The following is a 25467-nucleotide window of genomic DNA, read 5'->3' as shown; positions in this document are numbered from 1 at the left end:
ATAGGATCTGGCCCAAGCTTCTTGGTCCTGTAGTAGGAGACGTTTTCTTCACTATTTTTGTCCATCTTCCAGTTTTTCAGATGTCTGCCTTCCCTACACTCTTCATTGCTTGCAGGCTGAATTATTTGTAGCTCCCTGATCGCATCCCACCTTATTACTGACAGCACCATCTGCTCAGAGCTCCATTCCTTTCTCTTTTCTGGGTTATCTCCATATGACCTTCAAGATTCAGTTCTGGCTTCACCCCCTTCCCAGGCTTTCATGCACAGAAACATCCCTGCCCTGAGTTTGTTCTGGTGCTTTCCTTGGCACTGCCATCACACTCACTGACCATTTCTAACATAACAAGTTGACAATGATAATGGCTATATTTATTGAGCACTTAATTATGTTCCAGACTCTGTGCTATGTATTTTACATGCATTATCTTTGTAATCATCCCAACAACCTTAGGAGACAAGTATAATGATCTCAGTTCTTTAGATAAGGTAATTTTTCGTTAGGTTAAGTAACTAGCCCAGGATTGAACAGCTGCTAAGTGGCAGAACTGGGATTCAATCTGCTTCCAGAGTCCATACTTTCAAAATTTATACAATTGTACTAATTTATTTCCTTGTCTCTCCCCTATTTATGTAGTCTTCTTGAGGACAGGGACCATGTCACAATCATCTAGCATCTATAGTACCTCTCATGGTACACAGAGCTTAATAATAACAACAAAGATGATTAACATTTAATGAGTGCTAATTATGTTTTTATTAATAGTCATCCTGACAGGTGTGAAGTGATATCTCATTGTGATTTTGATTTGCCTTTCTCTGGTGAGTAGTATCATTGAGCATATTTTCATATACCTGTTGGCCATTTGTATGTCTTCTTTGGAGGAATGTCTTTAGCCCATTTCTTAATTGAGTTATTAGGGGTTTGTTTGCTGTTGTTGTTGTTTTGTCCTTCTCTTTTTGATATATAATTTTCCATTCACATCTGACAGAAAATAGGCATACTCTATCCATGGAGTTCCACAACCAACAATTGCCAATGAATCCCACCTCAAACACGTGGGAGAGACCAAGTATTATGTGCATAATGTATGTTCTGCCAGATTTCATTCATCCTGTTAACCTGCTTTGACTGATCCATTTGGGTCCACTTTAAAGTTTAGTCTCAAAGAGTATTGCTTATTTTTGTGGTACATGTTATTGCTACTTCATACTCTTGGCTTTTGCTATTGTTACCTATCAAGATTTTCTTATTTAGAAGGATTAGCAAGATCCAGGCCCTGATGGTGCCCAGGAGATAAAATGGAAGGTATATTGATCCAGATTGGAAAGCAAGTTTTCAATCTAGTTGTGCTACTGGGTCAGTCACTTCTTTGCATTTCCATTTGCTTACCACAAACTAACTTCTCGGGTGTTAGACTGTGGGCCAGCTGCATTCCCATCACCAGGGGAGTATTTGATAAATACTGATTCCTAGGTCCTATTCACAATAACTCTAGTTCTGCAGGTGTATTAGTCCATTTTCACACTGCTATAAAGAGTCTACCTGAGACTGGGTAATTTATAAAGAAAGGAGGTTTAATTGACTCATAGTTCTGTATGGCTGGGGAGGTCTCAGGAAACTTACAGTTGTGGCAGGAGGTGAAGGGGAAGCAAGGCACGTCTTACATGGTGGCAGGCAAGAGAGAGAGAACATAGGGGAAACTACCAGACACTTACCAAATCACCAGATCCTGTGAGAACTCCCTCACCAGCACGGAAAGAGCATGGGAGAAATTCCCCCATGATCCACACACCTCCCACCAGGTCCCTTCCTCAACACATGGGGATTACAATTTGAGATGAGATTTGGTTGGGAACATACAGCCAAACCGTATCAGCAGGTTTAGGGTGAGGCTTAGGAAATCGTGTTTCATTAAACTTCCCTAGGTGGTTTTGCTGCAGTGAATTTCTCTGAATATTGAATGATATCAGATTGAATAATTTTTAGTTAAGAGATAATGTGATTTATTATCCAGGCTCACTTCTTGAAGGCTCAGGAGAATATATTTTTGTTAAAGTTGGTAATTATACATAGAAAAGTCTGTAAAATAAGGGCCTTACATGTAGAATCTCACTGAGTGGGATTCACATTTATTGCATTCGGAAATAAGGTGTGTGTTGTTGGGAATTTTTTAATAATAATAAAAGTCGTAACAAGATTATAGCGGTTTTACCCAATTTAAAAAGTTTCACATACATTACTTGATTCAATGTTCACTTCATAGATTATTTCCCTTTTACAAATGAGAGAACTGAGACTTCCAGACTTGTCCAAAGTCATAGTGTCAATCAGGAACAGAGATAGAATTTGATCCTATATCTCCTGTGTCTGAAGGCTGTGATATATCTCTTCTTTCAGTAATTGCCATGTGGCCGGTGACTGTTTTAGTAGGGCTTCCTGTCTTTATATGAAGAACTGCATTTCATTTTCACAAAGCTTTTAGAGACTTAAGATAAGAAGGCTAGAATTATCGATCGCAGAACTGCTGAAAGGCATGGATAGCATGATGCTTCTGAAGGTGTTACTGTGCCTCTAGCAATTTCTACAAACTCTGAAAAAATTGACCAGCCTTAATGGAAGAAACTGGCTTGAGAACTACTGGCTTAGAATTTGTGACCTTACAAGTAGTTCCTAATATACACGTTGATGATGTCTTTCTATGATATTAATCCCCTGCTTACACCCTCCCATCTAAAGCTTGTATTTCCCTCAATCCTCCCCCATCTTAGTAGATTTCTGCACAAGCAACCTAGTTGTAGAAGCCCAAAACTAAGCTTTTGTTTTCTTTACCTTCGTTCTGCCTCTTAATTTCCTTTAATCTCTAAGTTCTGCTGGCTCTATGTCCAAAGATATCCTGAAATTTTTTCATTAATTCCCACCTTCACTAATACTACCTTAAATTAGACCACCATAATCTCTTTTATGGACCACAAAAGCTCCTAAGTGGTCTCAGATTCCTCTCTTGCCCATCTGCAATTCGTTCTCCTCACTCAACAGAGATCTCTTTTAAAATATAAATTTGATGTTGCTCCCCTACTAAGAACTCTGCAATAAATTCCCATTATACCTGGAATAAAATCCAAGCTTCTTAACCCGGCCTTCAGTGATCAAGTTTCTCCTTATATTTCTGATCCTATCTCCTCACCTTCTGATGGTGTCTTACTGCACTAGGCACACTGGAATTGTGTCGATTCCTTGAACACATCAAGCTTACGTTTGCATTCGAACCTCTGCACTTCCTTTTACCTCTGCCTGGAATGCAATTCACTAAAATGGTCTTAAGTCTAGCTGCTCTCTAAACTCAGACATTAACTTGAATATCTTTAGGTATCGCTGTTCCACTGTCCTCCTCCTAGGGGGAAAAAAAAAAAAAAACAACCCAAGCCACTAACCTATTTTGTTTCCTTTATAGGTCTTAGAGAGGCCACACTGTAATTTACATAAAATAGAATAGATCTGACGATCTAAGGATGGGTTGGTTGAAGCTGCACCCCTGGTGCAGCTAGCATTCTAATCAGGAATTCGCTCCCCAAGAGGCAGGTGGGAGGCTGTTAGCTGACAGTGAAAGGCCACACTCCAGAGGAGGCTACTACAAGCAAGCACTTCAGCTATCTTTATCTCTGATAAAGATATTGCACTAATTAGCATAGTGAATGTCAGAAGTGGATTTTTATTGGTGAAATTAGTGCTTTGTTAATTAGCATATGACTGCTAGAAAAATTCAAGGTGGATGTGTCAAGAAGTATTTTGGTTATATCCCCCAACCTGACATGAACAAGATACGGAGAGGAAAACCCTTTATTCTTAGGACTGGATTACAAAGCTTGATCTCCGAATCTTCCATGTGCAGACATTGGTTTAAAAGACTGAGTTACTTGATGTTGACAGTGAGGGTGGCAGAATACTGCTTCTGGAATACTGTCACATCAGTCTTGAGTGAACCATTCATTCAAGATTGTGGAGGGAATGCCTAAAAGGACAGAGAGATGGCACTCCACCAATACAGAACAGGTTTTATTAACTGTCTCATGCCTGGGGGCTAATACGTTTTATTTAATAAAGTTCTTATGTGTGGCAGAATTTGTTGTGAGTCTTGTTTTAGTCAAAAACAAGGTTGTTGGTAGGAGCTTACTTTGTTCTATCTCAAAGCTTGAGATGATTATAACTATTATCTACCAAATAGAACCCAAGAGTTACTTGTATCCAGTGGGCTTAGGTTTAATTTACAAGAAGTAGTAGATAAAATACACCTGTGCATGAGTCAGGGTTGCTGGATTACATCTGTGCTCATGACACTTTGGGAGGCCAGGGTGGGTGATCACTTGAGGCCAGGAGTTTGAGACCAGCCTGGGCAACATGATAAAACCCTCTCTCTACTTAAAATACAAAAATTAGTCGGGAATGGTGGCACATGCCTGTCATTTTAGCTACTCGGGTGGCTGAGGCATGAGAATCACTTGAACCCAGGAGGCGGAGGTTGTGGTGAGCCAAAATTGTGCCACTGCATTCTAGCCTAAGTGACAGAGTGAGACTCTGCCTCAAAAAATAAAACATCACTTTTACATGTATTTGCTTACTTATTTAGTTCTCCTCTCCATCTCACCTCCTCTTTCTCAATGTAAACCTCTCAAAAGAGCAGAGGGCTTTGGTGATCTCTTTGCAGAGTCTTGACCAGAGCCTGAGATCTCAAAGGCACTTTCCCAGGCACTCATTAGTAATTTTAAATTTCTAAAAAGAGAATAAAAAGAGGAAGAGAAGGGCGAAGGAATAGAATGGAGAAATGGGCAAGTAATACTGGGGAGAAGAATGAAGAACAGATGTGTAGAAGGAAAGTCAACAAATGAAAGAATTCTTGGTCTCAATCAGGCAATGGAGAAGAGTAGGAGAGTTGTGCTTTTCCAAGTATGCTTTTTGGAACAGCAGCCCTGAGAGATGAGGAAAAGCACCGTTAGTGGCTAAATGCGATGAGTAAGGGATACCTAAACCTCTTTCTCTCAAACATCCACAATGCGTATGAGCATATTAAAGACCCCGAGAGGGATTTCTAAAGAACACATACATAAGCCTAGTTAATTTTTTTCATCCAGTATTTCCCAAACTTATTTGAATACAGGCTCCTTTTCCCTTAATAAAGATGTTTATTAATGAGATCTAAAGACTTTAGAAAAGTAATACGAATGTGGACACGAAGCTGGCAAAGAAAATACCCGTGCTTTCATTATGCTGTGAAGCTGGAGACTTTCTGGAGTGAAAGTCTCACCTTCCCTTCCCGGGTGCCTCATGCATAGAGAACATCTGCAGCGGGGTTCTGAGGTGCTCAGGGCAAGGACTCGCAGGCTGATACTACCTTCTGACCCATCCTTCACCCAGAGAAAGGAAGAAGGACTGAACAGTGAACCTTCCTGAAGCAGAAACACTGAGAGATCACTAGGAGCAAATGCACTGAAAATCAGATATGAACGTGCTGCTCAGTGTAGCCGAAAAAATGAACCCACGAGAGTTGCCAGTACAGTGAAACCCACTTACTACATCCTTTTAAAGAGCAGCCTAATGCTCACACATGCACAATGCTTCCCTTCCTTGGCCCTCAGAGAAATATTATGAAGGTGTTTCACTTTAGTAAGGTTCATGAGTTTATGGCCTTGAGAATGCCCTTGAGAATAAACTCTAGAGACTCAGCGGAAGGAAAAAAAGCTACTTTTAATGGATTTGGTCTCTATCACCTTTCCAGAATACTGCAACTAAAACATCAGAATTAGTCAAATTTTCTAAACTCAGAAGGTACCAAAGAGAGATCCTATTTTCTTCCTCTTATTATCTTTAGTTAATTACAAGTCAAGTCATGTCAGGAAGTTAGGCAACTATATTTTGAGAGAGATTCCTAAAAATATAAATGTTCCAAAATGTGTATAGTTACATAGCTAAATGTTTCAACAGTACAAGGGATATATTGATATGTGATGCAAAAGTTAAAAAAACAAACAAAGGAAAGGTGTTCTTTCTTACCTCCTGAATTTCACCTTTTGTCCTTTTAACTTGAAACGTTGTGGTCTCATCTTTGCCTCACTAATTGCTATTCATCCTTTCAGGTGCAGTTTAGAAAACACTTAATTCGACAAGCCTTTCCTGAGTCACCAGCCTTTTCTAAGTTAGAAAAGCCTGATTGGGCCGGGTACGGTGGCTCACACCCATAATCCCAGTTTTGGGAGGCTGAGGCGGGTGGATTGCCTGAGGTCAGGAGTTCAGGACCAGTTTGGCTAACATAGTGAAATCCCACCTCTATTAAAAATACAAAAAATTAGCTGGGCATGGTGGCAGGCACCTGTAATCCCAGCTACTCAGGAGGCTGAGTCAGGAGAATCTCTTGAACCCAGGAGGCGGCGGTTGCAGTGAGGTGAGATCATGCCATTGCACTCCACTCCAGCCTGGGCAACAAGAGTGAGACTCTGTCTTAAAAAAAAAAAAAAAAAAAGAAAAGCCTGGTTGGACATTTCTATTGTAGCTTCCTTTATCACACTTGGTTGTGTATTTAATGGCTATTTTATCACTAGATTATAAATCCCATGATAGCAGGGACTACATGTATCTCATTTACCAGTAAGTTCCCCAGAGCCTAATGCATTTGCTGGCAGGAAATAGATGCTTAATAAGTTGGTTGGTTAATACAGTTTTGGTTTAACTTAGAGTGTGTTTGATACTCAATGTTGCATTTAGGGAAACTTACATCAGCATAATTATTAATTCTGTGCCATACCTATACTAACAGTCATAGTAACTCAGAGAAAGATTACACTCTTGGGATTGAGTCCAGGGCATTATAAACAGGATTCAAAGGAAAGCTTAGCTGAAGAATTATGAAAATTAGAAAATAAAGAGTTAAGAAATGAAGTTGGTGAAGAGATCTTGAGTTCTGCAAGTTCATAGAAATGATTCACTTCATGAAAGCATTGCTTTGGTTATAAAGTCAACATTAAATAATCGAGAGGCATTTCATTGTTTAAAGTGCTTGATTCATCAAAATGTACAACAGTTGACTTTGCGGTTTTATAGTCACATGATTGCAGAGGTCAAGTACTTATATGAAAGCCACAAATGAATCAACAAACAAATGAAAGACCTAGGCCATCAACACACACACACACGCACGCACGCACGCACACACACACACACGCACACACACACACACACACGCACGCACACATACACACACACACGCACGCACGCACGCACACACACACACGCACACACGCACACATACACACACACACGCACGCACGCACACATACACACACACACACACACATTGATCTTCTTGAGAAATTTATCTGCATATGCTTTTGCTGTATTTGGGCATATGTGTGTGAGGCACAGGGATGAAAAAGAGAAAAAAGGAAACAAAAATAAAAGTAAAATAAAGCCACAGAAAGGGAAGAAATGGAGTTCAGTGCCAAATTATTGGGTATCTGGCTTAAATAGTTTAAGCAAAAACAAGCAGATATGTGGTTGATATAAACAAAACGTGTGTGTGTGTGTGTGTGCGCGCGCGCACGCATGCATCTGTGTATCTATGTCGGGTCATTTGTTGGTAGCCTGCTATGTTCACTGGCCTATATAAAAGTTGTTTCAGGTGTCTGTCATCTTTGATAAAATTCACCACTATACAAAGAAATGCTAAAGCAATTTGCTGATGACCAAAATTTGGCTACGCATTGCAGAAAGCTCAAATGAAATGAAGGAGTTTAGAATTTGGGGTGGAGTTTGTTGCTGTGTAGCAAGTCTTTAGATTAGAATCAAGGGAATAGGGAAGAATACAAATTTTTGAAAGTCAAGTCTCAGAATGCTAGTTTGAGTTCACTACGAACTGTCTTCACTTCATTCTAAAAAAAGCTGCTTGAGCATTTGGAGAGGTACAAAGAAGGAACAGAAAGATAGAGGAGCTCACGACAAGCTATAAATCTTGATGCTTAAATTGAATGGGGGGAGTTAAGACAGTACACTGTAGTACTTGTTTAAAAAAGTGACAAATGGTGTTTCCATTTGCGAAAGTCATTTACAATTGGCCATTAATAAAGAGGTTGGGATAGGGAAAGCCTCTTGCAGAAGTTTTAAAATTTTAGTCACCCAATTCCGCCTATTTCATTTAATTCCATTTAACAGCTTAGAGTTGATTTAATTCAAATATGTATAAGGTCTCAAATGGAAAACATTTTGGTAATTTGCATGGCTATTTTCAAGACTGCAAAATCTAATCGTCACAGACAATAGAACCAGACTGTCGGCAATGGAAATAAGGGACAAAAATGACTGATGTAAATCAGCCTTTGATGAATTAAGTTTCTCCCTAGATAACCCAAAACAGTGCAAGGTCCTTGCTCACAAAGCTGATGCTCTTGGTAGAGTTGATAGCATCATGAAGACATTGCACGTCCTGCCTGGGGCCATGGTCTACTCACAGCACACACTCTTGCTGTCCTGTACCATGAGGAAATAAACCTTTTCATTGTGATAAAGAAGGGTCTCAACTTGTATTATTATTTGGGGGCTTAGTTTAAACTCCTTTTTCTTTAAATGTCTTTGGTATGAATGTTAGATTTCTTGCTCTCTTGGTGTCCTGGAGATCCACTGGGTACTCTAACTATTATAATTATGGGCCGTAACTGTCTTGTTTGGGGGCCATCTGCTCTTCTTTCTTGAATAATACAGTTTATCATTGGGCAGACGTAAATCACAGACAGTAGTTTTCTCTCTCTTGACTTGACAAACACCAAGCACATTTAGAATTCAGCCTTGTAATTAAGCAGGGCTGAATCTCCCTGGGCACGGGTGATTCAGAGGAATTTGCAAGATGGGGGAAGGGCTCTTTATGCTGACCTTGGGTGGCAGGTGTTACAGCATGCGCGGGAATTGCTGCTCCTGTGCTGTCCTCACCTGTGACCCTAAATCATGTCCTCAGGTTATGTGGTTAGTAGGACTCTGGATACTGAATTTGAGAGAAAAGAGCACAGCCACTATCTCATCTGTAAAGTTTCCTGTCTCAGAAGCTGAAAAGAGAGTATGTGTAAGTGCTTTGTTATCTAAAGAAGAACCAATGGTGATAAAAATGAATAAACATAATGCCTTTCTCAAAGTGTGTGGGGGTACCTTTGTATACCTGCTCTGTGTGTTGTGGTTTAGAACAGGGGTACGTTTTCATTCTCTCTCCTCTCTTTCCCCTGTCTGAGAATCTAGAGCTCTCCAATGCCAAACACGCACGACTCAGATGAATCCTAATGCGCTGTGTTCTCCACGAGAAGATGCTGCCGCTACTCTCTGAGCACTGCAAGACAAGATTTGACTTGGTACCTGGACTCTCAAAAAGGATAAGTAACCTTGGCAGGGTGACTAGCTCTCTTGACTGGCCCATGACTGTCTTGATTTTAGCACTGAAAGTCTTGTATCCCAGAAGAGAAAACCAAACACCACATGTTCTCACTCATAAGTGGGAATTGAGCAGTGAGAACACATGGAACAGGGAGGGGAACATCACACACCAGGGCCTGCCGGGTAGTGGGGGGCTGGGGAAGGGATAGCATTAGGAGAAATACCTAATGTAGATGATCGGTTGATGGGTGCAGCAAACCACCATGGCACATGTGTACCTATGTACCAAACCTGCACGTTCTGCACACGTATCTCAGCACTTGAAGTGTCTTTAAAAAACAAACAAGAAAGTCTTGAATCCCAGGAAATCTCTCACTCCTAAGGTTTGAAAGCATCTCGGTTCTTAGTACTTAGGAACTCTCAACAATGTAAGCGAAGAGCTTTCAGTTGGCACTTGTGTCTGTTTCTCTGCTAATTTGAGTTGGTCTTACATTTACTTGAGTCTGTTGTGAAAGCAACTGGCACTTCCCTTAGTGCAGTGCTGTAACCTGCGGGGTTTTCAGACTGCAGCTCCCTGGACTGCACAAGTCCACAGAATGTCCCACATGGGGAATTGAGGATGAGGAGCTCCAGGCCACCTTACACGACTTTAACCGAAGTAGCTCGTCTATCTGCTGTTTAAGATATTGGGTTCTTATAGGCCAGGCGCAGTGGCTCATGCCTGTAATCCCCGCACTTTGGGAGGCCAAAGTGGGGGGATTACTTGAGGTCAGGAGTTCAAGACCAGCCTGGCCAACATGGTAAAACCCCGTCTCTAACAAAAATATAAAAAATTAACCAGGTATGGTGGTGAGCACCTGTAATCCCAGCTACTTGGGAATCTGAGGCAGGAGAATTGCTTGAACCTGGGAGATGGTTATTTGATTCATTTGTTAAACAAAGTTCAAGAACTACGGTTCTTGAACCTAGCCAAGTTACTAACTTTATATTTAGACCCTAATAAATAAGCCAGACAGTTTAAGAAAAGACGAGGAGCAGGACTCGCCTTTAACAGAACAGCCTTTGCTTCTTTTCCTTCCATTTTTTTGGATATAAAAGAGGATGCACAAGTAGTCACATGTTGATCATTACAAAATATTTTCCATAATTGTCCTTTCTTCCTGAGCTGCTTTCCTAGTCTTGCTGACAGCACAAGTTACCATGTGAGCCTTATTCAGAATGCTGGGAGTTGAATGGATGGCACTGTGAAATATAAGAAAAAACTTCAAAAGTTTGCAGTTTTAAAATTTGCCTTAGTATGTTAGAACTTTCTGGCATCCTGTAAGTCAGCCTGGACATTGACACACATACCTGTAGTGAATACAGGTTGATTTAGTCATAAAAGAGATTTATTACAGAGATATGCATCTATATTTTCTGGAAGAGAAGTAATTATGTGTTGTAGTGCACATCTCATGACACACACACATGCATTCAAACACACAGGACATGCATACACACATACACTTCTGTAGAAAGACCCAAATCTTGAACTAGAACCAGTAAAAAAAAAAAAAAAAAAAAAAGTACAGTAGAGTGCGGAGGTTAAAGAACAAATGGCCAACTGAGATTTTTTGGGGTTTGAGTTATGAGAGAAAGGTGGAATTTCAGGTTAGATTTGGAGAGACAAACTAAATATTTTAGGCCAAAGAAAAAAATGTTTTAATGAAAATTCAAAGAATTAGGAGACATGAGATGTGTGAGGCAGAGAGAGAAAAGGAGAGAGAAAGGAGGGTGAGGGATCTAATCTTTTGATTCTGTTCCTTTTTCCACTCAGTCACTGACCACCTACTATCACATGCTGAGGTATGAACACCAGCCTTCCTCACCTTACCACCAGTGTTACTGCACTGTCTCACTCTGCTAGCTTCTGAGTGTATTGGGCACTTTTTTTTTTTTTTGGAGACAGAGTTGTGCTCTGTTGGCCAGGCTGGAGTGCAGTGGTGTGAACTCTGCTCATTGTAACCTTTGTCTCCCAGGTTCAAGCAATTCTCAAGACTCAGTTTCCTGAGTGGCTGGGATTACAGATGCACACCATGACGCGTGGCTAATTTTTGCATTCTTAATAGAGACCGTGTTTTGCCATGTTGGCCAGGCTGGTCTCAAACTCTTGACCTCAGGTGATCCACCTGCCTCGGCCTCTCAAAGTGCTGGGATTACAGGCATGAGCCACTGTGCCTGGCCTAATGGCCTAATGTTTGTACTTTTTTTTTTTTTTTTTGAGATGGAGTCTTACTCTGTCGCCCAGGCTGGAGTACGGTGATGTGATCTTGGCTCACTGCAACCTCCACCTCCTGGGTTCAAGCAGTTATCTGCCTCAGCCTTCCAGGCAGCTGGGATTACAGGCACCCACCACTACGCTTAGCTAATTTTTGTATTTTTAGTAGAGACAAGGTTTCACCATCTTGGCCAGGGTGACCTTGAACTCCAGACCTCATGATCCACCTGCCTCAGCCTCCCAAAGTGCTGGGATTACAGGCATGAGCCACTGTGCTTGGCCAATTTTGGTATTTTTAGTAGAGAGAAGGTTTTGCCATGTTGGCTAGGCTGGTCACGAACTCCTAACCTCAGGTGATCTGCCCATCTTGGCCTCCCAACATGCTGGGATTACAGGCGTGAGCCACTGGGCCTCGTCACTGGTTACTTTATTTTAGTCTCTCCAATTCACTGCTTCATATGTTTTATTTATTTATTTTTAAGTAGCAGAATCTATATATGGAGAGGGGTTTTCTCAAAACACAGGAAGGGGCAGGTCTTCATTTCTATTTGTAGCTTCTAGATTGGAATTAAAATTCGGAATCGTGCCTGGGTGATGCTCTCAGGGCCTTCCATGCTCAGCCCTATCGAAGGACCTCTGTTTTCCCATCACATCATCTCTTGAACTCTTCTGTCTTCCCTTTTCTTTCATTCTGCCCCTTTCGTCTCCCTTTATATGTTTTTCTGGCTCTGATGTCCACTAAATTGCTACAATGCTCTTTCCTTGCTGATTGAAAACATAGGCAGGACAGAGAGGAATTATTTCTGAAATATGAGAGGGCCACTACTGTCCCATTTGTGAAATGATGAGAAAACATTTGAGGGAAAATCGGTGGAGGACACTATTAACTGGGAAGAAATTGGCCACATTCCCAGATGAATCTACAATGTTTTGGGGGCTTTCCTTGTGCTGGTTTTTGTTAGTTAAATTTTTTTTCTTCCCTGCCCACCCCACCCCCCCCCCCCGCCCTCTTTTTCCTGAGGCATAATCCTGGGCAGAAATAAAATGGCTTGAGTCAGGCTATCTTTCCACAAGGACATGGGGAAGAGGGGTTGCATGTGAATGTGCTAATATGATTCTAAGTGCTTTCAAACTGTTCCTTTTAATTCTCTCTGTGGCATGTAATTCCTGAGGGACATGCACCAAATTGATAAAATCAGTGCTAAAGTGAACTGTCTCTTCTAGTCCCCAGGAGCCTCTGACTGAAGTGTCAGAATACAATTGTGCATTAGTGGTGTTTCTGTCCTGTAGAAGAAACACTTCAGCACACAACTGACATCACAAGCAAATTAAAAGACTCACCAAAGTTAATATTCTCACATTATAACAACATTGCCTATAAATTATTAAAGCCCACACAATTTATTACCCATGTTAGGGAGAAAAAAAAAAAAAGCAGGTTGAATCCTGAGCCATGCTGCTTAATGATTTATATATTTTTTTGGTCTTCAGTGTGTTGAGGTTTATAAATCATCCTGCTCAACTCTGCACTGCACCAAGGAAAACGCAGTGGCTAGCCATGCCCTCCTCTCAGCGATGATCACCTATGCACAGGATGGAGGCACACTCATTACTTTAGCATCTATCAGCAGTTCTCTGTTTCAGACTGACTGTTTCTTTTCATTACTGTACTGCTTAAGCATGGCATTGAATGAATATGATTTAAGACTTTAGATGACAGATCCAAGCCTTTTCAGAAATAAATATTAACTTCATTATTCAGGCAAGGTAGCCAAACTGACTTATATTCTATCGCAAGGCTTTTAAGTAAATCAAAGTTTACTTAGATATCTTGTGACCTAAAGTCTGGTCCTGCAGTTGCATCACTAGTCTGTCTTGATTAATGTCATGTTTTTAAACAAACAAATATATTTTATTCCACTCGGAGGGGCATGTTTTCTCTCTCATTCTACCACTGAACTTGGGCAAGTCATCTAAATTCCGAGAAACACATTTCCTAATCTATTCAATGAGCATGCTGTATTAGTCTCTAAATTATGATCTTCTGGATATAAAATTCTGATAGTCAGAGTGCAGAACTGCAAATCAGGCAGCAATGTGCCCTGCTGCTGGTGTTCCTGAGAGCCTCGTGCACAGTTACCTGGGGCATCTCTCTGCCTTTGCCCTAAGTTAGGTCTAAGAAGCCAGGGGTCTACTATGGGCCTGTCTGCCCGGTCTTGTCTATGCTGGCCACAGAACAGAAGAAAGATTTCGAGAGAGAATGAGCTATATTGAGAAGAAAAAAAAAGTTTGAGATGGATTAGAGCCGCTGAGATGCTTCTAGAAATAATGGACAAATGTTCTAATAACTCTAAAAGTCCCTCCGGGGTTAGTTTACAATTCAGGGCTTTGGCATCTGTTTGGTCTGACAGTCTTTGCTTATTTACACATGTACTCTTAATGGTACAGTCCTATTCCAGGCTGGACATCTTAAGTACCAACACTGATCTATGCTCCGGAACAGTCACCAGCATGTCTGATTTTGAAAAAAGCATCACAGTATATTACTGTCCTAAAGTCAGCAGAAAAATAAACGCTCAAGTGCAAACTAAAAAAAGCATGTAAATACAAGTTGTTTTAATACGATTTCTCTTGTAAAGGCAATTTGATACACATACTTCTTAGGAACTAAAATAATAGACATCAATAATACATGGCTACACATTTAATTTGCTTTGCAGAAGTAAACAAACATGCCTGTATTTTTCAGATGGAGTCTCAAAACTTGGGAAACATACTTTGAACTTTTAAAATGTGCTATTTTTAGATTACATCTGATAAGCCTGCATTTGTATCCCTGTCTCTGATATCACCTGAATAAACATCACTTAGGCTTAATGAGCCTCGGTTTTCTCATCTGAAAAATGGAGACTGCAATCCTTAGCTGCTTCTTAGGGACAATGTGTGGTTAACAATACAGGATGAATTTTTTTTTCTTTTTTTTTTTTTGAAACGGAGTCTTGGTCTATCATCAGGCTGGAGTGCAGAGGCATGATCTCTGCTCACTGAAACCTCTGACTCCCTGGTTCAAGTGATTCTTCTGCCTCAGCCTCCCAAGTGGCTGGGATTACAGGTACATGCCACCACACCTGGCTAATTTTTATATTTTTATTAGAGACAGGGTTTCAGCATGTTGGCCAGGATGGTCTCGATCTCCTGACTTCATGATCTGCCCGCCTTAGCCTCCCAAAGTGCTGGGATTACAGGCATGAGCCACATCACCTGGCCTGATTAAAAAAAGAAAATAAAACCATATGGAAAGAAAATTAATATGTTGATTTTAATTAATAATGATTAACCCCAATGAAATTCTAATTGCATTATTACTGGAATTATTTTTAATCCAAGAAGAAAGTTGGAATTTAATTCATCTACCACAAAAAGCTTTCTCAGATAACATTTACACATTCCTTCTTTTGCGTGAGGAGACTGTTGAATAGGTGGGGTATAGGAGGTACTCACGTTTAGCTTCTACCTCCAAGAACTGCACCGTGTTACAGATATCTTAGAACACACAGGGGCCCGGGCTGATAGTGCTGTTTCTTTCTTGTTGGATTAAATTCAGCAAGCATTTATTGGGCTCCAACCGTGTTCCAGGACCTTATTCACCACAGTCAAATGGATGAGTGTACTAAGGGCTCACTACATACAGAAAAATGATTTTTCTGTGTAGATCTCCTTTTCCCAAAAATATGAGTGTTGGGGTGTGGTGAGGACAGAAAGGCATACTTGGGAAAGTGAAGTTCAGGCACTGGTTCCCTAAGATCTCTGTACCAACAAACATTCAACTTATTGTAGAAGTTATAGGATAATGCCCTGTTGCTGAACAAAGGCTTCAGTGGCCTCAACTAAAATGTAAGGTCCACTCTGCTGATTAGATAGAATCATTGAACCTTATGCTACCCTATGTCTACAATGGAATCCATAAGCACCCTCCCAAGAGGGGAGGCATTTAGATGAGATCTCTAAGACTTAGGTATTGTATACCATGAATGAACATGAAAGGCTGGTTGCATAAATAGCCATTCATTCTGTCAACAACATTAATTGAAAACTCACGGGTGCATAAAGCCCCATTCTGTTTTATTGAGTAAGCCACAAGAATACCTTCACATCTGTAGTGAAATATTTCACAACTGTGAAACTGAGGCGTGAGTGCCACTGATGTGAAGAGGCTGTTTAGTGATAACACACATCAGCTGGGACTTTTCCACATAATGTTTGCCAGACCGCTTGTGTGTCATAATTTTCTGCAATATACATGTCCTTTAAATGTCTTATGGCACCTATAAATACAAAAATTTGTTCCAGTGTCCTCAGCAAAATATCACCGATTGGACTGAAAACCTTGGCAATGTATATTGGTAGAGTATTAGCATGTTTGCTATGTAAAGGTCCATGTACTGATATTTCTTTGCATTATATAAAAGCTTCAGGTTTTGAATAATTTTGTTATATGCACAGGGTGAAAAAAACCTCAATTATTGTAAGAGCTTTAGAAAGAATATTTATTCATGCTTAATATATTGTTTCTTCTCTACTGTTTCTTTTTCTTCTTCTTTTTTTTTTTTTTTTTTAAGACGTATTCTTGCTCTGTCACCTGGGCTGGAGTTCAGTGGCATAATCTCAGCTCACTGCAACCTCCACCTCCTGGGTTCAAGCTATTCTTCTGCCTCAGCCTCCTGAGTAGCTGGGACTACAAGCGTGCACCACCACGCCCAGCTAATTTTTGTATTATTAGTAGAGACGGGGTTACAACATATTGGCCAGGCTGGTCTTGAACTCCTGACCTTGTGGTCTACCCACCTTGGCCTCCCAAAATGTTGGGATTATAGGCATAAGCCACCATGCCTGGAGACTCTACTCTCTTTCCTAACCTACACTTTGAGAACAAGGAATGACATCTATTTTACTCTATCAAAGAATCTACCCAAACAGCCAAAGGCCTAAGTCCCTTCCTGGCCTTGTCAATATTAGCTGTGTGTCTGTGGTGGAATAAATTGCTTGACTTTGTTGAGTTTGGCTGAGACCATTCTGCCCCACCCATCATTCACCTCTGCGCCTTGAAGCCTGCTTACTCTGAACATTTGTGACACTGAGAGTCAGGACATTTTTCTGGCTCTGGGAATATGCTCAGTTTACCCAAGAAATGCAAGCCAGAAGTACCCTACAGTTGTTTACCTCTGGAGGCAGACTTCAACCAAAGATAGGTAGAGAGTTGGTAGAAAAATATTCCAGCTTTTTTATCCCTTAATTGAGTTAACACTGTGTTGCATTCTGTACCAGCTTTCGTAGATCCCCAGCATGACTGAACTGCCAAGCTGGAAACCACCTTAAAAACACACCTTTTATTGGCTTTCTTCCCTTCTGTCTCATTCCACACTCCCTATCAATGTTTCCTGGGATCAGCTCAAACAGTGGTTTGACTTAAGATTTTACAGCTTTATGATGGGTTTATTGGGGGTTATGAAATGCATTTTTGACTTATAATATTTTCCACTTAAGATGGGTTTATCCAGATATAACCCCATTGTAAGGCGAGGAACCGTGGAATTTGCATTTGAATCCTTGTCTTAATATTTCTAGGGGAACCCAGTTAAGGTATTTAATTTTCTCATGTGTAAAATGAAAACAATAATGCCTGTTCTAACTATCCACAATGTTATTAGGAGGATCAAATAGGATAATATATGTACACATGCTTTGAAAATTGTGAAACACTAAATAAATTCACATGTTTTAATCATTATTGCTGTTGCTATTGTTTCTTAAACTTTGATTTAAACATGTAAAATATTTGCAAATATCCTTTTTCTTTTTTTTTTGTATGTACTTTCTGCTTTTGTAGAAAGAATTGTGTTTTTAGCAAATGTAATTCTTTAGTGGTGAGCTAAAGAGAAAAAAAATAACCGAAAGTAATATGTAAGATAGGAAGTTATTGACAAGGGGTAGAGAATCAGTACCACAGGATGAAGAGAACTTTTCAACTACTACTGTAACACCCCCCCAACACCCACATAACCCTCTCCCCCAAATGACAGATGTCAAAGACATTTCCCTATTGTTACATACTTTTCTCAGGAAGAATATCTTTCCATCTTTTCTTTGTTTGGAAGGTGCCTTTTCATTATCTTATAAATTCACAGGGCAGGGACTGTGCTGAAATCCTTATTTTGTAGAGCTCTTTAAAAATTCAATCATGCTATTCAAATATTCAAAAAGACAAGGCAAAATCGTCTTACTAACCAAAGACAGACAGATGGGGGACAGACAGAGGGAAGAGTTCAAGAAGGGGCAGCTGTACATAGCTGTGTCTCCTCATCACCCAAAAGCCAGGACCAATATTAAGGCAGAAAGCGAGAAGCTACTTCGCCCTGTGTGCTGTTTCACAAATAAAAGCAAATATGGGAGAAACTTTTCAGGAAAAAAAATTGTTGTGCCAAATGTTTCTGTTGCTTGATAGCCTTTAATCACTTCACTCATAAAACCTGTCCAAAAAAAAAAAAAAAAAAAAAAAAGGCAAAATCCAGGGATTGTGGAAATAAAAATTCATAAATTAAGATCTTAGTTTTCTCCCCTCTTTGAGGAAGACATGGTTGTAGGTGGTGTGGGGCTCTAGATCCGCCGCTCCTGCTCCTAACTCACCGCTGTTTGCTCTTGCCGAGGAGTAAGTCGGTCAGGGAGCGACGCAGCAGCCATGGCTTTTAAGGACACTGGAAAAACACCTGTGTAGCCGGAGATGGCAATTCACTAAATTGGAGTCACTGTAAAGAGCCACAACATAAAATCTCTGGAGAAGGTGTGTGCTGATTTGATCAGAGGAGCAAAGGAAAAGAATCTCAAAGTGAGAGGACCAGTTCGAATGCCTACCAAGACTTTGAGAATCACTCCAAGAAAAACTCCTCGTGGTGAAGTTTCTAAGATGAGAATCCACAGCGACTCATGGATTTGCACAGTCCTTCTGAGATTGTTAAGCAGATCATTTCCATCAGTATTGAGCCGAGAGCTGAAGTGGAAGTCACCACTGCAGATGTTTAAGTCAACTATTTTAATAAATTGATTAGCAGTTGTTAAAAAGAAAAAAAAAAAAGAGCCTAGTTTCCAATGTATAATGGTTTTGGGAGGTAGGATTTTCGTAGGTGACTAGATCATGAGGCTAGAGCCCTCATGAATGGGAGCAGTGCTCTTATAAAAGAGACCCCAGAGCTCCCTCACCCCTTCTGCCCTGTGAGGACAGGGAGACGACAGCTGTCTATGAACCAGGAAGCCGCCCTCACCAGACGCTGGATCTGCTGGCGCCTTGCTCTTGGACATCTCGGCTTCCAGAACTGTGAGATACACATTTCTGTTGTTTACAAGCCACCTAGTCGATAGCATTCTGTTACAGCAGCCCAAACGGACCAAGACACTCAGATAAAGAACTATGCTTGGTAATATATTTAATAGCCCAAAGAGCTATGAAAGCAAATGCTAAGGCAACACATTCATAGTGCAGGCTCCTGTAATTATTTATATCTTGCCAAACTAAATAAGCTTTATTAACGGAATGAAGAGCTTAGCACTTCAGTTTTTGTCACACTGTAATTTTCTTAAATGTTAATCAATTTTGACCACATTTGCCCCAGTACTGAATGTACTTCAGTGCAAATTTAGTTGTAGCATGTGGTTGACTGCCATGTTGAAATAATGATCTTTGGTAATTGTTAATGATTTTAATGAAGTTGAGTACATTCATAGCAGTTACAGGAACGCCACTCTACAGAATGAAGCCTGTCATTCCAGTCACAACGTGCGTCCTGTAAAAATATTCTTGAGATGTACACGTAGGTACATTGTTTACAATCTTTCAATTCTCTAAATGTTATTACTCCCATGTTTACTGGGAAGGTACAGTTAAGAATTATCCTCTAAATTTGTTCCCTCAAAGGCTTTTGCCTATCTTTGTTTTATATATTGACTGACTTTTTTTGGTGATCCTTGGTTCATAGAAAGTATTGCATTTCTCAATGTTAAACTGGATTCAGGAGGCTACTTTTTCCCCGCTGCTCCTGTAATACTTAGCTGGTACTGCTAGCATAGCACATGTCACGCTCTATTATAGATAGCTGTAGAAGTGTCTGTCACCTCCATTAGACTAGGAGTTCCCTGAAGGCAGTAACCACCATTTCATTTTTGCCTCCTTAGCACCTGTCAGTCCCTGACATCTAGTCAGTGCTCAGTATGTGTTTGGTGATTGAATCAAATAGACACAATGCAGTGTTTTTATATTAAATGTGTTTGCTGCTTCACATTACACAAGTTGTTATTCTATTATACTTAGATTCTTATAAAAGAATACGTTTTTAAACCGGAAAAGCACAATCACATTTGGATTGAAAATGATTTACTTTTTCAGTGTAATTGTTTTTTAAAAGCTGTTTTCTGTCCAATGGCTTATCAATTTTTGCATATTTTCTTTCTGAAATGTAGAATTTCAAAAGATTTCTGTTTTTAGGATAGACTTTTACATTGTCAAGAGGACATATAATAGGTGAGACCAAGCTTTCACCTGCTAAGATTGAGAATTCCTACTATGTTATGATTTGTTCAATTCAAGCCACTGGTTTTAAGAAGGAAAAGGAATGGAATAAATGTTTTTAAAAACTGCAACTGTTGAAAAGTTCTGTAATATAATCTAAAATAAATATACCAACTTAACTTTTCCTTATAATAAGGAAACTGGTAGTTTTAAAAACCATCTGCAGAATAAATATTTATGGAGTGGAATGACAACTTGACTTATCCAAAGCATTGGCATACATTTTCTTAGTTAATGTTTGATGAAGCATTTCCACTTTCAATTCTTCAGTGAACTAAAAGAAGGTTTCATTAACTATTTTTGAAAGATAATGAGGCCATGATCCCTTTCCAGATGTTCCACTCGTCAAATAATTGTGATCTTTCTTCCAAATCTCCATGGTTGCTTGATTCCTATTTTCTTGTTTATTGAGCAGTGATTTATGAAGATGAAGAGAAGTAGAAGTGCCAGGCAGATGATGATGATCAGATATGTTTCATCTAACTCCAATGTACAAAATCTTGTCCTCTGCATTATTATAGATTCAAAAGTATATTTATAAATCTAAAAATCGGAATTTTGTACTCCCCTGAGGCAGTGTATATAAATATGTAATAAACAATATTCTTTATGTGTTTCTACATACATACTTAGTTGCCTATCTATGTGTGGAACTATACAGAAACCTCTATTTTTGAATTCTTTGAAGCTTCTTGCTTATGGTCAGCCATCCCAAAAACCTTCACAACATTTAGTCATCATTTTACCTTACAAAAAACTAGAGCCTCTTTAGATTCATTACTGAAGGAAAATCATCTCGGATGTGGATAGAGATACTCTTTTTTAATGGTTTTTGCTTAGAAGCATAGGTACCCTTTTAAACTGTCTACAGAAGGAACTCAAGAATATGGCTTTTTGCAGAATTTTCCTTGGTGTCTGGGAAAGAGACTTGATTTTTTTGCTGAGAGTAGACTAATATAATTATATTTTCAAATATTTCAAAGTATAGGAATAAGAGGTAATAGAGCCCAAAACCCAAACGCTACATTTATATAAGACAGTCGATAAGTTAGTGATCACAAACAATGCAACATCAACAATAATCAAGTGTACACTATGCATTAAATACTATTGTAAACACTTCATGTATTAGTTCATTTTTTTACTCACAGTGATCTCATGAGTTAGATACTGGTAATAACCCTGATTTCCAGATTAGGAAACTGAAGAGCCACAGAAATTTAAATATCTTACCAAAGTTCACAGCTCCAGTAAGGGATAGCATGGGATAGAAATTGGAGCCGCTGGTCTCTAGGGTGATTATTACACTATTTAATAGTGAGGAGCAGGTAATATGAGAACTTTGAGCTATGTGTGTTTTATCTTGCTACTGCCCATATTTCCTATAATTGCTCCCCAAACCATCATTCCGTTCTATTCACTTTGACTATATTGGTTCTAGTTTTGACAAATGGGCTAAGTAAGAATACTGATAATCAACACCTATCAAATATAAAACCAACACGAACATTTGGCATCCTTTTTGGCATTATTAATATTCTATTTATTTTGACCATCCTATTTCCATTTTTTAAAAATTAATGAAAATGGTTCCAGGTCATAAACACAAATGTAATCAGGGTAAAAGTGTCATCCCAAAGAAGGAATAGGAAAGTACCCATACCCAGCTACTTCCCTTCCCTGAGAAGGAAAATTGCTTTACTTGGGCCGTTCCCATGTCCAGGCAGCCAACAGCCAACACTTTACTGATATAAGGAATCCAAACATTCCCCCTTCTCTGCCTGCACCCTCTTCCCCACCCCTACAAGCAAACTCTAAGGGTGAATTGACCTCTGGTGTTCCAGAGCTTCCTGTAGGACCAAGCTCTCAGTTTTCAGCTGAACATACATTCTTGCTTAGCTTTTTTCCTTTGCCCTCTCCTTTCTTCTCCTTCTCCAAAAGCACTCCCTCAGTAAATCAGTTTTATAAGAATCCTTTTCTTAGTTTCTGCTTTTCAGGATCCCAAGTCAAGCTGAATGATACTGGAAGTGGTCCTAAGAAGCAGAGATTCGGGAGGTAGATGGCAATAAGACTCTTATCACTGGTGGCAGGTGCATTACTGCTACTCCCTGGCATTATACAGCAGTGTTATTGGTGAGATCAGGAATCAGCAAACTATGGCTGTGGGCCAAATCCAACTCACTTCCTTCTGTAAATAACATTTTATTGGAACATGGTTATTTAACTATTTTTAGACAGGATTGAGTATTTAAGACAGAGACCATATGATCTCAAAGACTAAAACATTTACCATCTGGTTCTTTACAGAAAACATTTGCCTACCTCTGGCTAAAATTTTCACCCATGGTGGCAAACTGGGCAGAGATACAGGTGTATCTCGAAATAATGAGCTCAAAATACTGAGCAAAAGGCTGAGATGCAGTAGCTGATGCAACGTCTCTGGCTTTGAGAGGTATGGGGAAATTGGAACTCTAAAGATATGGCTAATTTTTGCTAAATATCACTGATGCATAGAAGTGATAAAATAATAGGCTGTATTAGTTATCTACTGCTTTGTCACAGATTATCACTAATTAGGCAGCTTAAAACAACACACATTTATTATCTCTATGTTCTTATGCGTCAGGAGTTCAGGGATGTCTTAGTTGAGTCCTCTGCTTTAGAGTCTTTTACGAGGCTACTATCAAGGTGCCACCTAAGGCTAGGGTCTCTCACCAGAAGGCTCAACTGGGGAAGTATCCACTTTCATGTTTATGTGATTTTTGACAGGATTCAGCTCCTTGTGAACTATTCACTGGAGGCCATCCTGAGGTTCCTGCCACGTGGGCCATTCCAGTATGGCAGATTAATTGATCAAAGCCAGAAAGAGAGGGATTCTTCTAACAGGAAGGAAGTGACAATCTTATGTAGTCTAATAATGGAAGTGATGTCCCATCACCTTTCCCATGTTCTGTTGGTTAAAAATAAGTCACAAAGCCAGCCCATACTTGAGGGAGTGGATTATACAATATCATGATCACTACAAGGCAAGGCTCATTGGAAGCCATCATAGAGTCTGTTTCATGTACAGACTCAGTTCTACTATTTGGAATTTAAAGCAAAATTTGAGAGTCAGAAAACCTCATTCGCATCATTTAAAGAGACATTCTTCTCTTGTATCTAGAGAGCAGATAGATTTGGAGATCAGCCTTATGGCTCATTTGTAGAAGTGGAAGAACTTTAAAGGAGGCTAAATTCTCAGCCAAGGCAAGTTTCCTTTGCAAAATTTAGGCCTCTGAACAAAAGAAGTAGTATCCTGAGGTTTGGGATAGGGATATCAGAGTAGATGAGCATCTTATAACTACATCCTCCTCTGAACATGTGTGGCTCACAAAAATGGCTAGTAAGTCCCCTTTCCTCTTAATGGAAGAGAAAGCTTCATTCATGAAGTCTATGCCAAAATCTCAAATAAGGTAGATGCCTTATAAGACGGTCCTCAAGATCTGCCTGTACCTTCCCTCAGGGAAGTCAGACTGATAATTTGGGCCATATTTCAGCATGACTCAGCCAGAGAATTGATGGCCTGCTAAGGACAGAGATGAGTTATATACTCCAGGGGATATCTAGGACTTGACTGTAGTATACCCAAAGAGTATGCCTAGGAGTGGATCCTGAGGGTCCTGGCAGAATATAAAGCTATGCAATGGACAGTTTTCCCATATGGGATTGTTTTGCTGTAACACAGGATTTAATACCTAGCAAAGTCTTATATGATAGGTCTAATATAAGAGTGGGATAGCTCTTGGTAGCTTAGAAAAACTGATGGGTCACATGAAATGAAGTAGAGATCCCGGCACTGTAGTAATAGGTTGTAGAGAAAGAAAGAAACCAATAAAAAAAACTGAGCATGAAAAAATGGGTTCATTATGTAAGACTGAAAAATCCATATCTGACTGTACTCCTCAGGAGAACTTGGAGGACGTGCTGTTTATTAACATGATGAAGAATTTGCTGATTGGGAGATTCCAACATTGTGGAGAAGCACAGTCCTTCTTAAATCAGGCATAGTAGGACATGTGATTAAAAGACTGGGGTCCATTGTAGCAAGCGGGATGGTAGGATTCCAGATTAATAGGGACCACAAGGAATAACTTAATTGTCAGAAGCAAAGTGAGTGCAATCACCACAATGGGAAACTGAGTTGAAATGGCTGTTGTGTGGGTGGGAGTGGGAACTATCCTAAGGTACACATGGAGATGGTTGCTACGTGAAAGGGCAAGATAGATGAGTCACCACCAAGGGTATTGGTTCATATAGATAATCAAGAGATAGAAAATAATGAGCGAAAGGCCGAGATCAGGTATCTCAATGGAAAGTCATAATTTCTTGTCTTGTCTTCATACCTGAGTGAGTTCTCATACTCAGAAACTATTGACTGAAGGAGATGCTGGTCCCCATGACGCAGGAACTGCAACATTACAGTAAGTGTATGACACTTCAGTTCTTCCCCAAAAGGACAAAGAGGTATTTACTCAGAGAACTGTACACTGGAACAAAGGGAATGCTCAGATCTTCTTAGGATTGGTGGATATAAGATATGAGTTGATGCTGATAGCACCACCATGGGCCGCTGGTTAGAGTATGGGCATGCAAGTGTCAGGAAATAAATGGAGTTCTGATCCAGACTTATCTCACAGTGGGTCTACTGGGTTTACACACTCATCCAGCAGTCATTTTTTCTAGTCCTTGAATGTGTAAGTGGGATGAGCCAGTTAGAAGTTGATAGAATTCTCCCGTTGTTTTCTTGACCAACTATTGTACTATCAAAGCGGAACTCTTTGAAACTATCCTCTATGGTCAAGTGAGTAAATCAAAACCAGTTATCACATTCTGAGCAAAATTGTACAGATTAGTGCAATAAATAAATAAATAGATACTCCTCTCAAAATAGACAGTTTCAACGATTTAAAGGATGCATAGGTGAGGATGCCTTATCTGCACATAGCTGAGCAATCTAGACCATATGCATATTAGATGGATCATGGAGTTATGAGTAGACTACCGCCAACTGAACCAAGTTGTACTTTCATAGGATATGTGGTTATATTGAAAGTACACAGCTGCTATGCTATATGTAACGTATTTACTAGGATGAGTTAACCAGATACAGGATATGTGGTTATTGCTCTGGCAAATGTGCTATTATTATTTT

At 39.8% G+C, this 25467-nt stretch overlaps 1 protein-coding gene and 1 pseudogene across 2 annotated transcripts in view; one reads left to right on the top strand and one right to left on the bottom strand.

The window, feature by feature from the left end:
• Window positions 1-25467, bottom strand: part of ADGRL2 (adhesion G protein-coupled receptor L2) — a 682132-nt gene that overhangs the window by 381600 nt on the left and 275065 nt on the right. The gene's annotated exons all lie outside the window — the stretch shown is intronic.
• On the top strand, window positions 18396-18736 carry LOC120366007 (small ribosomal subunit protein uS10-like; annotated as a pseudogene).

This window comes from Saimiri boliviensis, chromosome 11 (assembly GCF_048565385.1).
Source record: "Saimiri boliviensis isolate mSaiBol1 chromosome 11, mSaiBol1.pri, whole genome shotgun sequence".
Taxonomy (NCBI): Eukaryota; Metazoa; Chordata; class Mammalia; order Primates; family Cebidae; genus Saimiri; species Saimiri boliviensis.
The sequence above is the reverse complement of the archived record's forward strand: the minus strand, read 5'-3'. Positions and strand labels throughout refer to the sequence as shown.